Below are 13,087 nucleotides of genomic sequence, written 5' to 3'. Positions count from 1 at the left end.
TTTTATAACAATTTCCTAACTTGTTCCTCTTATATAGCATTTAGATTTGCTTTTGAATCCTATAGTATATGCAATAGTAATCCTATGTATATATACGTTCACGTTCCATGGTATGTGATTTTCGTCTGCTACGGTGCCAATGGCATAACCTTCCGTTGATAACATTTAGACGGAACTTACTTAATGACAACTATATTACCAAATCATCAATAAATAGCAATATACGGAACCAATATTTAAAAGAAACTACGATCTCAAGGATGGTTTCAATAATTCATTCCAGCAACAACAATCTCCATCACATACAAACTTTATTGTGATATTGTAATATTGTTTCCTTCGATTCTGTAGGTACAGCATCACTACCACACATTATATAAGCATTGTTAACAACTTATCCAATATCGATTATCTTAATCTAGCAATAAGTCGTAATTTCCGCAAATAAAAAGATTGAGAATGACGACAACAAACTGTGCCAATGAGTCTTCACTTGTTTTTACCCTTCTTTCATTGGTGGTAACATATTAGATGACTTCTGACTTCGGATATATTCGGATTTTCCCTTCCCTGTTTGGGAAGGAAGGGGAACCGTACCGACTGGTTTGAAACCGACGACCTTACAGAATCGCTGAAAGGGACGTCGTCGGTACGGAAACCGTTGTCGGTACGGAATGATGTCCAGTCGGTGGGCTTGAAAGGGAAACCGATCGGTGCGGTACCGACGAAATACAGAATACGGCCCCTGAACACGCCAGGATGGCTGTAGAAATTGTCGTCGCCTTTACACAACGCTACGCGGAGGAACGCCAGAGAGCCGTCACTGTTGTGGAGAAACGCCTCGGAAACCTTAGTTTCTATTTACAAATGGATTTTTAAAAACAACTATGGAGAGTATTACAATATCGTTACACACGTTCACTAAGGACTACACCACAAAAATGTCGTGGGTTGGTTGGAACCGCCCCTTCTTCTCCCTTTCCTAAACGTCCCCTGACGCTTGGGCGCCCTCGGTGAATCATGGTGGTAATCTGCCCCTTTTCGCTCGGCGGGAAAAACTTCAACATCAATGAACACTCACCGTTACCCGTTCGTCGCGTCGACTGCGCCGGAAGCTGAAGGTCGGCAGGAGTGCGGCGCGTGGCGGAGGATCTCGCTACGCTCGGGTTGAGAGAGCGGGCAGACGGGCCAAATCCCACGCACACCCGTAAGTATCGCCACTTTCTATTTCACGCAGGAAAAAAAATAACCTCCATGGTGATATAAAGCCACACGTGGTTGCGACTAAAAGTTACGTTCTTTCCGCCAAAAAATTCACAAGACATGAAGTTGACGGAACGCGAGGCGGTTGCAAAGTATCTGTCATTGAGAATAGTGAGTCATCCCACTCAAGCGTCTGAAAAAAAATGTTGTGAGTGCTCCTTTTTCTGTGTTTCCATATTAAATCATCTAGTTATTTATCTATCTTAGTACATATACAAGAGGATTTCTGTTTGTCTGTCCACCATGCGTTTCCATACCGCGGCACGGATTGCAACCAAAGTTAGTACATAAGTGCATCCTATGCTCCCAAACCCCGTAGTCCTACTTTCGGTTGCGTTCGACGCGTCCTTTGCGTTATTTTTTCTCACTACGGGTTTTTACGTCACGTCATACAACTTCTGCAGATCGACATCCTGCCGGGTAGGCACGCCTCTTCGCCCGCTCAAAGACAAAACATAAATATCGTGCTACGTGACATATGAATTTCAATTTTCACACTTCTCTGGGTACTACCCTTCTCAAACAACGCCGTGTGGCCAGCTAGTAATGGGTATTTCAATGGAATTTACCCTAATATGTTTACTCTCTGAAAAATATCAAATTAAAGCAAGAAATACAATCAAAATGGAATAGCAAACGTAACGAAAATTGAACTAAAATAATGATATTAGCAAAAAAAATAAACAAATATAAAATAAAAAAACTGAAAAATCTTAACTCTAAATAATTGAACTCATTGAGTAGAAAACCATTTTTTTAAATACCGTTGAAAAGGTGCCGGGATTCTTTAAAGAAATACTAGTAAGATAAGAAGATATTGAAGATAAAACGGTGTAGACAACCAAAATTCGCAACGTTTTCTGGAGTTGAGGAATAACTAATCACCTCATAGAATTGAATGGAAAGAGAAATCATGTTTCGAGACATCTTGATATGATAGGATGCCAGTTGCAAAATTTGTTTTTCACATCTTCTTTCAATTTTCTAATCATATTTTTGACACAAATTTATTTCCTGCAAGATCGACACGGCATCAGAACAAGAATGTCGATGGAGCGATTACTCACTTTCAAATTGTTCGTCTGAGTCTTGGATTCTTTGCCAGAATTTCGGGTTTGGACGCACAGGTACTAGGTAATTTAAGGAATTCATAACAAAACGATGAACATAGGTAAGAGAAACAGGTAAACGCATTGAGTACGGATATGGATACAGGAAAAAATGAAAAGGGTAGAAATCGAAAAATGTCACGATAATTTAGATATGGAATAGGATACTTGAGGAATAGCTCATGAATCAACAAATTGGTAAGAAATGCACAAATTAATGGCCACGGAAAAAAATTATCGAGGACAGAGAAATAATAACGAATTTTTGACTTAAGGAGTGGCTATTATGCTATTCAGGTTCCCTAATTTTAACGAAAATTTTACCGTGAATCATGGTGCTAGTTATAAAAAATATTAATTTCGCCAATATTACTCACCAATATTAATGGTCAAGTTACTCAAACAACCAGGGAAATATAGAATGAGAATATCAAGAATACCGAAATACCATTAGAACCTCAAAGGTACTCAATACCTCTAAATTCAACACCATTTTATCAACAGTATAATTTGTAAACCGCGCTTGGAATTATGCACTCAATGCTAAAGAAAATTATTGCGAAAAAGGGCGACAGTGATTTTTCTTTATAAATTAATGTATAGCATTCTTTAAAACTCGTAATATTCGTTGATTGGATTTGGGAGGTATTTTTTTCATCATAACCTGAAGGTCACAAAAAATAGTTTATTAACATTTAATGGTTTCTCAGTTGAGAATTAATGGTTGAAACCCTCTGGGTAAAGAGTAACGGTTGTAATTTCGTCGCTCTTGGTGTTGTTGTAACCCATATGTCCTCAGTGTTACCAACCGCCTGCTTAAAAACTCACCTCGCTCCGCAAAAATATCAGTTGATACAAAATATAAGCACAAGCTGGACAAGTTAGGAATAATAAGTTAATAACGTTGTGAGAATACGGATTACAAAGACACCAAGAGCAAAACTACGACGCGTCGTCGCGACGCCTCAGTTCTGTTTTTCCTTCGTTTTACAATATTGACAATACTTCTTTTTTGTATCAGACAAGTCAATCAAGATTAAATCATTTATAGCAAAGATGTGTATATTGCTATTGCTATAATGGTTTGTTTAAATTAAATGACATTTTTCGAATTATGGGTAGCCAAAATTCGCCCTTCGCTCGCAAACTCTGAAAAACGGGTATTTTTTCTATACAGCCGTGAGTGTCGGTTATGAAGACAAAAATAAATTCAAACAATGCAATCTGAGGATAAAATATAACCATATAATTAGTTTTTCTTTGTCCCGTTGCGCTATTTAGCTATTATAATACAAACTCGATTACACATAAAGAGTAGTCTGCCTCATCTTCTCCAATTTTCTGAACAGTTTCTACGATGTGCATATAAGTTCTAAGGCCTCCGATTTATTTTCTAATAACTAACTACATGTCTTTTATCGATGAAAAAGCGAAAAGTCACCAGGAGCCAGATTAGGTGAATTGAGAGCATGAGAAATCCCCACAAAATTGTTTCCACGAAGAAACTCTTGCAAAACGTTAGCTCGGTGTGTGGGTGCGTTGTCTTAGTGAAACAGCACGCGCGCAGCCCTTCCCGGCCGCTTTTGTATCAGTGAATTCTCAGGTCGTCACGCAAGATTATGTGCACAGAACCAACGCCACCTTACCACCTTTACATCAGGTGGCGTTGAAAGTACCCATGGAAATGCCAACAATGGAGGTGATCTGTTCCAGAGTCTTTGGGCGATCCCCTAGAGCAACTCTCTCCACTCGCTTGATCATAACGTCAGACTGGCTTGTGCGAGGACGAGATTGTTCTGGTTTGTTGTCACACGATGTTCTGCCTTCATTAAACAGTCGCACTCACGAATGCACTTCTGACACATCCATAACTTTATCACAACATGTCTCCTTCAACAGCCGATGAATTTCAATTGGTTTCACATCACGCGAATGAACAAAACGAATAATTGCACGCTGTTTGTGTAAGGAAAACGTAGTCATTTCAAGTATCTAAAACAGTTCTCAATTTCGACGCTGCCGAAAGAGTTCAATTTGTTACAGAGTGCACCCCTATCTATCACGTATTGACAAAGAGTGTAAGCTCACAATACGTATGTTTCTATGTTTCCAGCCTGCAGAAAAATACTAGGAGGCTTTAGAACTTGAATGCACCACGTACCATTGACGCACAATAACTCTCTTTAAATTAATTTTCCCGGATTTATCATCTGCTGTTAATCTGCCTCAATTAAGCCAAACACATTTCCTCTCTTGCCCATGGTCAACCAAAAGAAGAAGATCATCCCAAGGAAGGACTGAAATCCTCCTAAATGCAAATAAGGAAGTGTTACGGCAAAGAGTTCCTCATTCCTCCCAGTGAAGCTAACACGTCTTCAAACACCACTGTATTCAAATGCATTATACATCGAATCTGCTTGTCGACGGTCTTTTTCTCTCAAAAGAAAGCTTTCTGTGTTCTTCCATGGGGTATTTGGAAGAAAATCCGCTTGGTGTTTTCGTTTCGTTAAGACATGAGAAGTAGAGTTCAAGGGAGCGCTTCCGATGTGCACATGATGCCATATAACGCAACTCAACTGAATGGAGTTGCTGCCGTCGCGAGACGATAAGGTAGAGGGTCACCCGTGAATCCATCGCATATTTAGGCGACGAAAAAATGGAGAGTGTTTGCTTTGTTCGAACTTCTCTCGTCGCCAAAAGAATGACAACCTCCTCAAATAGATATCCATTTTTTTGCTAAGCGATCGTGGCGGCGCAAACTATGTTGGAATTCTTTTTCTCCAATACTTTTTAGTACATTTACGCTACTCATCAGCCACACATAGCGTGCTGCTATAGAAATTGCGCAGCGATTACAAAAAAATCATTTCCGAAGGAAAAGGCTCGCGTGAAAGATAGGGATGATCAGAAAAGTCGGACACAAAATGTTGTTTCAATATCACAAGGCGGAGGCACATCTCAAAACACGATAAGAGAGAAAATTTCCGGCGGCAAATGGGGAACGGGAATAACAGAGCCATCTTGGACGACAGGAGATGTAGGTAGAAAGGCGAAGCACAAAATGAGAAACTTGGAAAAGTCGCAGAGGTAGTCGGACAAGAAAAAGTGCATGTCCTTCAGATAATGGCACGAAAAAATGAAAGAGCCAAGGTGGCTACAACACTGATGATCTTCCTACATTACGAAATAGAATACATCTCAGATACACATATTCATGTTACGTTGAGTGCTACCAAGAAACCAAAATAAGGGGGCACAGTAAAGTAATAAAATCGTATTGTTCTCTGAAAAGGTATTCTTCACTTAGCAATAGACAAAACGTTTAATGCTGTTATCATTACGTTCGTTTATTTTGCGTAATCATTTAACTTCATATTAATAAATTTCATGTTAAAATAAATAGAATTTTTCGTGAAGTAATTTTTCTATCTAGTTCTTAATCTCAATTATGAGAAGATCGTTTGCCTTTCAGACCCTTGTGCCTTTCCCCCAGAAAAAAATCATAGATCCTCCCCTGCCCTTAACACTACAGATATGTTACTGACAAGCGCCGTGTTAACCGATTTTTGTGCTAAGTGCGAGGTGTATTCAGGCAGTGTAATTTAAACTTTGTGCGCCATAGGCTTACTTTTTAGGGCTATTTTACATCGATGGGCATCGATTGTGTTGATATGGCACAGTTGTCGAGAATCCAAGAGATAATTATTATTATTTGTTGTAGATCCAATTACTTCATACATTGAAATTTTCTTCTTCGCTTTGATGAGATTTTTGGCGTTCCAAAGTTGATATACAGGAGAAAGATTGCTTGAACATATAGAGAGCAACCTTGAGAATCAGCCGTGTTACAGCGAAAACCGTATTAAGCAAATAAGTGTTTAGCGAGAGATACCTGTATTTCTACAAAATCGGTATATAAAACTGCATTTATAATCCAATTATAAAATATAGACTACAATAAATCATGACATTATACCATTCACCATCGAAACTCCAATCGTGAAAAAATATGCGTCCTCAAATTCCATATTGTGGCTCAAATTTGATAAATGCTCATACTGATTATTTCACACTGTTTTTATACGAGGAGAAAAAAACAATTCGGTAACTACGCGATGTTTTTCTTTTATAGCATTGACGTTGAAAACAAAAAATAAGTCTGGTGTCTGCTTTTCCTCGAAATCAATAACAAAATTAATATAAGCACGATCAATTTTTCTTTAAAATATGCTGAAAATACAAAAAGATACTACAACTACTAAAAATAATACACTAGGATACAAAAAAGGGAATTATAATTGTCTATAGAAACGCTTCCCGCAGACATATTGTACTTAACCCATTGAAGAAGAATCTAACCAGGGATAAGCGCATTTTTGCGTTTTCACCATGTGCCGCGGGCTCAGTACGAGCGAGAATAATGAAAATCAAATCGATAGACCGGTTGAGTAATCAAAGAAATTAAATGACGAGAGGGCGAAAATATAAAATTCTCTGAAAGCTTCAAGAATATGTAAAAACTTGATTGGAAAGTCAATGAGACATGAAATAAGCTTTGCGTTCTTTACTGCGACGCATCCAATGTGTGTCTTTTAGTTATTTCATACTGCTATTTTCCTTCGCATTGTGATGACAATCGTTGAAGAACAAGTAGAGAAGACGAAAGGCCTCGTATAACTTATACGGCGTAGGAGATGAATAATGTGAAAGACTAGCAGTACGTTAGTATAAGAAAATTAAGCCGAAGGGATAAATGTGTGGGAGGGTGCTTCAAACCTATCTCTTGATTGTAGAACGAGAACAAATTTGGGGATAAGTTCGACTACTTCTCACATTAGATAAATGTGTAGGGAACGCTAATCAACGGATGCTCTAATTTCCGGGACCAATTCATAACTCCGTTTTTTTATATAAGTAATCGCAGCAATAGTAAAATAATAATAAAAAGCACAGGAGATAGAATAAAAATTAAATTTAGTCTCTAGACATATCCTGAAAAACGTAGGGTATCGGCTGATACGCCAATCTGAATGATTAAGCAGCATACTGGTGGATCCTTATTTCACAGTGCTTTCATATGCATGACTCCTAAACCATATGTTAAATAATTGGGACGCTTGGACAAACATTTCATTTACAATAAATGCACATAATTTCTCGTTACATTTCCACCAGTGATTCGTGGTTTTCGTAAGTTGAAATACCCAGACCCCTGTATTTATGTTTATATGTAGTAGCAGCTGTATGGGAATAATTTATTGACATATTGTAATGCCGTAATTTATGCCGTAACCACTAATGCCGTAACCACTAATGCCGTAACCACTAATGCCGTAACCACTAATGCATCTTCTATACTCATATATATAATTGGCATTATTTAATTCAATTAAATTACTTTTTTCAGTTAATAAATATTTTTGACAGATACCGCGACTCATAAACTGCATGCTTTGACGTTATTTTATTATGGTAAATGTTAGTATTTTCTGAAAGCTAACAACACGACAGGTATAGATATATTTTAAAAAGGGGTTGATGCAGACAGACCAACAAATATCCTCATCCTTTTGAAATATATCCTGAAAACTAATCAGACTATTACATTACACATCTCGAACATTCTCTACTTAAGAACATGGGTATACCCTATTACTTAAGACTCAGGAGAGATAGGCTTACACAGATATGAGCGAATCGATTCGCAGGCGCAGGTGCACGCGACCTTTCACGGATTGCCTTGAAATACAGACGCCTTTATTGGACGGAGCCCACCCTGCGCTGAATACAACATCGTTTACTTCCCGGATCCAAGACGAAAAATGCGCCTGAGAGTTCTTTTCATTTTCTCTTTCAGCCTCTCCCCTTAAGGCTAAAAACAACGAACGGTGCGAAAACATTCCAGATTTTTTCCCAGTGACATGCGCCTTTTCAAGTACGTGATAATGTATAGCACAGACTGCTGTTGGGCGTCTCAACGATTTTGGTATTGATTAAACTTTCTCTTCCTAACATTTCACTGCCTCTGAAAAACTTCAATACAGATTAAAGGGCATAGGAAGCGCCACATCATCACTTTATTTAGTGGTATATATAATTGTAACCCCCTTTGCTTTAGAAGTACACAGTGGGTACCACAAACTCTTCCCGTTAAATTTGTGAATTCATGAAATATTGCGGACAATTGCAAGGAAATTGCACGATGCTCATATTTTTCAAAAATGAAAGATTTCTTATACCCTCAGAAATCTTAATACATAATTATTAAATACGTATGTTCTATCACGAATTTTAAAGTCACAAAAATATGATTAATGCAAACCATTCTCGCAGTTAAATACACCTCGCCGTTAAACACGACCTATCACGACACCGACTAAAGCGAGGATTTCACAAGATTTAGAATAGTACCCACAAATAGTTTACGTAATCGTATGATAAAGGATCGAAATTCTGAGTTTTATTAATATTTGCCGTATAGACGGAGAAAATCAAAGAGAAAGGTTTTTAATTCCAATTGAGGAAACACCTAGCCGCCAAATAAGTTTTCATGTCCTGAAGCAATTAAAATAAATGGAATAAAAGTTAAAGAGTTAATTATCTGCCAAATCGGCTATCGAAGAAGTGATAAGATGGAAGAGAAGTGTTAGGATTCCACATTAATCATCAGGGAGCCTTTTCAACAAAGGCATACATATTTTAAACGTGACTAGATAGCGATAAATTTCTACATAGTAGTACATTTAAAGTATTTTCGATAGTGTCTGACATGTACGTCTAATAAAACTCGCAAAGCAACTCTTTAAGGTATCAAGATATTTGTTCTAGGAGTATTGACGCTAGTTGAGTATGGAATCTTCGAATATAAATCGCTACCACCTTATTCCATGAAAAGGATAAGGCATACTGAGATGTGTTTCTCTTCAGTTTTTGGAATTACTCGAGCTTCTCTTTTGGGCATTGCAGAATTTTCTGAAATATTTACGTCCTTCACACAAGAAATTTTCAGCCGACAGAAGACCCCTAAAAAGAGAAATTAACTTTTAATGGGAGTCAGAATGGTAAGGTGGCTACAGCATTGATTTCCTATTCAGAGAGGTATATCCCGCTAGAGAAGGAACTTACGGAAAATCACTTCTCATAATTAGTGCAATGAGTAATTACCCCGTGTTATCGTGAGATAAATGTCTAAATTCGAGGTATTTAGAATACTTTTACTGGAGTATTTTTCTTGAAATTTCATACAAATCAAAATATTTTTTTTAAACTTTGACATTTGTTGAAGCTTTTGCGCAATAAGTAACACCAAATAAAATCCACACATTGGAAACAAAAGAGATTTATGGAAAGAAAGAAAGATTTTTAAGTGTGCCCCGCTAAAGAACAGGCTATCGTAATATACATCACAATACTGGTACTTGATGAACCTTATCCAGTTCAACAATATCTCTTGCCAATAGACACAAAGGTTCCGAGGAAAAATTTTATTTCCGGAAATCATCGATCAATCTAATATATCGCCAATTTATATTATTTGAGGGCAATAGTTATTTTATGGATGACTCAGAATTTCTAAATAAAGCGTTGAGGAAATACAGAATCAAAAGTAAAACTACTTTCACAAGCAAAAAGTTTTCCTCCTGAAATGCAGCTGTAAAATTTTGTATTCCTTTTTCCTCTGTTCTGAATCCTGTTTAGTAACCCGTGCGGAAAACAAATGAATGTACCGATAAAACATTAATTTTACATGAATGTTTCGAATATGACACCAAATGTCGTTAATAGGTGTTAATGAAGACCTGCGAATGTAATCGTCGTCGTCAGGAATGAAATGGAGAATAACCTAATACGTACAGTGTGGTGAGAAGCTTATAATTAGCAAATTCTATAATAAATATCTACTATAAGATTTAAAGCCTTAAGCTGTAATAAATATAGATAACACATTCCAATCAGCAGTAGAACTGGATGCATTCATAATAAATAAAACATAAGGAACTTACAACTTACAGCAACTGAAGAGGTACAAGGAAGAGATTTCTTACCTGTAACGAAGAAAAGAATAATATTAGAATATTTCAACAGGGAAAACTAGAGTAGTGAATCACACACGAAATTTAGCCAAAACCAATAGTTCCAGGATTAGTTTTTTTTAAATAGGGTTAATCAGGATTTGACGGCATCTTAGATGGTAGCTATTATTACACTCCTGATCAAATAAACAAATCTGATCGGGACTCACATCAATATTAAATTTATGGCGTTTCTGTTTCCTTAAACATTTAGTCACTTCCTTGATGTTGGCGCTGATTGCTGTAGTTAGTGGTCCCTTAACATGAAAAGTCGACAGTCAACCTTTTTGGAAAAAAACTACTTAGCCAACATATAAACTAGGTAATCTCCACAAAGCTTAAAAAAACAGACGCATATGTTGTAAAAATACTGCGTATTCATGGAATCATTTATTTATATACATGAAATTAGTTTTCAAATTTATCAGAAGAAATTAAATTCTTGAATTTTGGTTTTATCAAATTTCGAAATAACCGATAATTGCTACCACTTAGCGACTATTTCCATTTAGTATTCAACACGCGTATCAAACATTCAGGTATGCCTACTTTTGCGTCGGTTCGTAGAATCGTTACATTAAACTATCAGATTCTTTTTATAGAAGATAAAAAACGGTGTAGAAATGTTATGCTCCAAGGTCATGAACCAACATTTTTAATTTATTACCAATAACTAACGCATGGTTTGTCGCTCATGTAATCATCTGATTAATTCTTAAAATAATATAGAGTAACGCCAAAAATAAGAATTATAAAGAGCTGAACGGACAGATTACTTTACTTTCCCGTTGCGCATTAATAGTCACAGAAATATTCACTTCATAGTTTATTTCATCATATCGTACCAGTAAAAACTGAAAAGGCCACGAAAATACTTTCTAAGTACGTTCAACAATGTAGGGGACAAGCGTATAATCAAATCAGGTGGAACATGTAGCCTACAGGCTCTACATGAGACATAGGCAACCAGCATTGATTTCATCGTATGTACGGGTGCCTAAAATACAGGGGCGGTCATTTTCTCCTCTCGCGCAATGTCAACCAAAGAAACCGTGAGTAGACCACAAGGAAATAAGAAAAAAATTCATGGGGAGACATATTGACCATAATTTTTAGGCACATGATTGTTCATTCATTATTTGGATCACCGAAATTAATTCAAAGTGAGGACGACATTCTACATATATACATATCCAATTGTATGGGCAAACGAAAATTGACTAAGGAGCTATCCATCTACTGTAATTTTTGAGTTTGGAACTATGAATTGAAAAGCACAACATTCAAAATATCCATTGCAACTCTAGTATCCCATAGCTATGTGGACTGACGCTTAAGGAAATTGAACCGTTTTCAGATTTCTATGTTGCATAATTCATTTCCAGGCCAGGTTAGAGCGGTTGGGATCACTAACACTGGAAAGGTTATACTGGTCCCCTTGACACTTGAATTGTCATATTTTCCCTGTGTGAGCACTCTTCTTACATTATCGCCGCTGAAGAGGTGGCACATACTTACGCACCGGCAACTGGCCCTTTTGCGGCTATATAAGCCGGGTCAATTATGAGGGGGACGGACGGATAGAGCGCTTGGGAGCGTCTTCAGAGAAGTTGGAGGTGAATTTTTCAACACAATATTTACCGCTATTTATAGGACTGAAACCTTTTGTGTTCTATAAATCAGACTAATTTAATGAAGGAGTCATCATAATTGCATTCTTTGCGTTACATAGTTTAAGTCGTCGATCGTAAACGGAAGGATATACATTCGAATGTATGGCGACGCTAGAGATAGTTGTCATCTTTTATCACGGTTAAGATTGATATTTGACTTTCATTAACACAATTTGTAAACACTATGGTCTGTTTCCCAGTAATTTCCTCAGAAAATGTACTCATTATAACATTGATGCTAAGAATATAACCCTCATGTATTATCATAGCCGCTTTCATTTATATTTGGAATTTATTATTTTAGGTTTTAAATCAGCATTAATAAGTACTGCCGTCTCGAAGCTTTTAATTTAGGTTGAAATACTCATTACCACTAGAAAGGAACAATATATTGGAAATAAATATTGCAAATCCGACGGATAGATAAAATATTTTTTAGTCCTGACTCATGCCTAAGAATGGCAAAAAGCTTATGTGCGGATGAGGTTAGGTAAACACTTAACGAATAGACAGAGCGGATATAGAAATACGAAATAGTGCATAAAAATTCATTTTCACAAATATTTTTCAAGGTTTAGTAAGTAAAAGGTAGATCGGTTGTAAACGAATGAATGAAAAGGAGACAAAATATCGGTTTCTTTACCTTAGTCTTAAGCTCTAAACATCCCGTAAGTATACACTTCAGAGAACTATTCAGGTCAACGGGGATGTTTACCAACTCCCACGCACAAGCACTTGAGAGAGAAACAAAGCTGATACAAAACAGACTATAAATCATTAACTTTGATTGATATACTATATTATGAAACTGGATAACTGACACAAATTCCTGATTTGATTTACATCGATCACAACACCAAATAATGATAGTATCTCATCTCATAAGACGTTTGCTTGCTCAGTTGGCCGGCGATGCATTAATGGAGCACTAGCGGCAGCGATATCATTTCTTGCAATCCCTCAGAATTAA

The 13,087-nt window shown here is 37.0% G+C and overlaps 1 protein-coding gene across 6 annotated transcripts in view; it reads right to left on the bottom strand.

Annotated features, from left to right (window-relative positions):
* Positions 1-13,087, bottom strand: part of LOC124157352 (endothelin-converting enzyme homolog) — a 133,783-nt gene that overhangs the window by 44,955 nt on the left and 75,741 nt on the right. The window contains exon 1 of one of the 6 annotated variants that reach the window (XM_046532007.1): positions 10,376-10,402. The exons of the other annotated variants lie outside the window; for them this stretch is intronic. The gene's annotated coding sequence lies outside the window, so the exon portion shown is untranslated. Of the gene's footprint in view, positions 1-10,375; positions 10,403-13,087 lie in introns of those variants that run through there. 6 annotated transcript variants of the gene reach the window in all.

The sequence above is a fragment of the Ischnura elegans genome, chromosome 4 (assembly GCF_921293095.1).
Source record: "Ischnura elegans chromosome 4, ioIscEleg1.1, whole genome shotgun sequence".
Taxonomy (NCBI): domain Eukaryota; kingdom Metazoa; phylum Arthropoda; class Insecta; order Odonata; family Coenagrionidae; genus Ischnura; species Ischnura elegans.
Note: the sequence above shows the minus strand (reverse complement) of the source record. Positions and strands in the feature narration are given on the sequence as shown.